Below are 2815 nucleotides of genomic sequence, written 5' to 3'. Positions count from 1 at the left end.
CCACTGGAAATAAACACCATATAAACATGTCTTCAGTGTAAAAAGTACTGTAAAGGCAATTTGGTACTTGGACTTTTAAGGTCAAGCTTTGAGGGGAGAAGCACATGGAAACTATTATATAGAGGCAAAGCACATAGAAAAATAGCATATAATTACCATTTATTAATTCTTGGCTCCCTGATAAGTTCTCACACATACATAACCATATACCGTATATACATTTAGGCTGACAGGCTAATCTGTATTCGTGACTGTGTTAAAAGGAGTTTTTGCCTTAAGCAACACGTCTACTAGTTGTCAGTCAAAAATACCTTGTGTAAGGGGAAGAGCCCCTGCTTTCAAAGCCTTAAATACCATGCCCAAAAAGAAATTAGTCACACAAAATCCATCATTCTCCTGTTTGTCATTTATATGCTGGTAAACTACTTTTTGGCATACATCTAGAGGTCCCCCTTGTGGCTAAAATACTTTGCAGTCTGTCAATTAGGCAGCCTCTTACAAAACTGCATCAGGCAGTCCCTAGCCAGACAATCGAGAAACTCGAGGACCTCTGTCAGTCTTCCCAGTAGACCATTTCTCCCTCAGCAGTATGGCAGACTCTCTGTGCAGGCTGTGCCATCTCCCTCCAAAGACTTCTTCACAAACAGTTGAGGAGCGTGGCAAGTGGGGTAGCAAAAAGGAGTTCATACTGTCTGTGGCTGGTGCTATTATTGGACTTGGAAATGTGTGGAGATTTCCGTATCTCTGTTACAAGAATGGTGGTGGTGAGTATTTCTGTTTCTTATTCTCCCAGGTTAGTATTCTCATCCCTAACTCCACCTAATAAAAGTGCAGTATATATGTATGCATGTATATAGTGTCAGATCCTGCACTCAAACTTTTTTACACTTTTTCTTTAAAAGTTTTCTATAAACTGTAGAAATGAATGGCACATTGTAAAAGTATTGCTTTATTATTATTTAACAAGGCACCATTATTAGATTGTTTTATTTGTTTTTCTTTACTTGTAAGGTTTTCCTCTTGATAGTTGCTGTAAAATACTGAAAATCTAGAAATAAAGTTCACTTGAGTGGACTTAAGGAAACTACACCTGCGTTTCACATGTAATAAAGTGATGAATGCATTATTATTAAGTGTTACTATTAAGTCCATACAAGCTAAGTTGTACAGAATTTACGGTGACAAACAGAAAAAAAACTTTCCGTCTGTGTCTCCCTCTGATTCACATCTGATGATTAAGGATGTGACAGTTTATGAAAGGCTATGAAAATAATGTAATGTCAGTGCTGGTGCAAAGAGCACAGTCACATTCTTTACTGAATTCCTGCAGGTTTTAATTATATTCAAAACACCGTAGTCCACAGGCTGATTTCCACATCCCTTAAATTGAACAGACTCAGAAATTCAATCTCTTACACAAGTACTGTGAACAGGATGCTGTAGTGAGCGTAATATGGTGGTAATGGTTACACTGAAGCTGACAAGAACCTGATTGACTATAGTTATAATCTGATCAATAGATAAGGAAGTTTTTCTTAATTTCTCTGGCATGCAGTAGGAAAGTCAAGCAGTGAGCATCCAATAACTGGGCAATTCTTTAGTTGGGGAAGACAAATACACTAGTAAAAGAGATATATAACTGCACAATTTCTACCAGTTCTATTCTATATCAGATCAGGCTGTTCCAGGTACATCTGAACAGCACTGGCTATTTTATACATATATCATTTTATTGTGGAGACTTGTGAAATTGACACTTTTGGGAAGGTTTAATTTTAAACCTTCCCAATTTGTGACCTGTAAGATTAGCATTTATTTTTGAGGGCTCAGTAACTTTTATCATCAGTTGTTAAGCAATTTCTGCTATCACTCTCATCATTGGTTTTGTAAACTTATCTTTTTAAGCACTCCCAAAGTGGTTAAGTAGCGTTTGCTAAATGGTGATTTCCAAATATACAGTCTGTCCTTTGAAAAGGTCATGTCCTATATTTGAGATATTGTTAACCAAACTTAAGTGTGCATACAGCTATAATCACTATGCAGCTCTGTGGCTCAAACCCTCATTCTGTAAACACCTGTTACAAAAATTGTGTAATCTTGGCTGGTGATAAGCAGAGACAAAGTGAGAAACAAGTAAATTAAAAGTCATTAAAAGTATAAAAGGGCAAGAAATTAAGAAGAAATGTGTTCCAGCTGAAGGAGATTTGAAAGATACAACAATACAAGCACACTAGACCATTTAGCTGAGCATTTTTACTGTGTTTAAGGCAGCTACTAGCAGAGGTGTGGACTCGAGTTACATGACTTGGGGACCCAGTCAGACTCGGAGTCCTATGAAATTGATGACTTGAGACTCGACTTGACAAACAAATATAAGAGGACTTGCAACTCGGACTTGGACATTTAACATCAGTAACTCGTGACTTTCACTTGGCTGAAGCCTTTTGACTTGAAAAGACTTTGCTACATTAATTCCCAACCCAAAGAATTAAAAGTATGTTGGACGGGTGGATCGCTCTATCTCTCTTTGTGTATGTGTGTATCTGTGTGTGTGCATAAACTTTATCGGCACAATCAATCGCATCCAATCAAATTAGATCCACGTTGTTTTGATCCGACAGCATCCATCCAATCAAATTGCAGGACAACTGTCGCGCCAGTTGGCAAAAATGATACCGAAGATAGTTTGTTCGGGTATAAAAACTACGAGGTGATCAACAAAAAAGAATTGCAGTATGCAAAAGATGAAGATTACAGACGGAGACGGAACTCAGTGTTAACGTAACATTGCAATCTGCGTCCACTGCGGGTTCAC

The sequence above is a fragment of the Morone saxatilis genome, unplaced genomic scaffold (genome assembly GCF_004916995.1).
Source record: "Morone saxatilis isolate NCDOM2014 unplaced genomic scaffold, NCSU_SB_2.0 Contig18, whole genome shotgun sequence".
NCBI lineage: Eukaryota > Metazoa > Chordata > Actinopteri > Moronidae > Morone > Morone saxatilis.
This window is presented reverse-complemented; position numbering follows the sequence as displayed.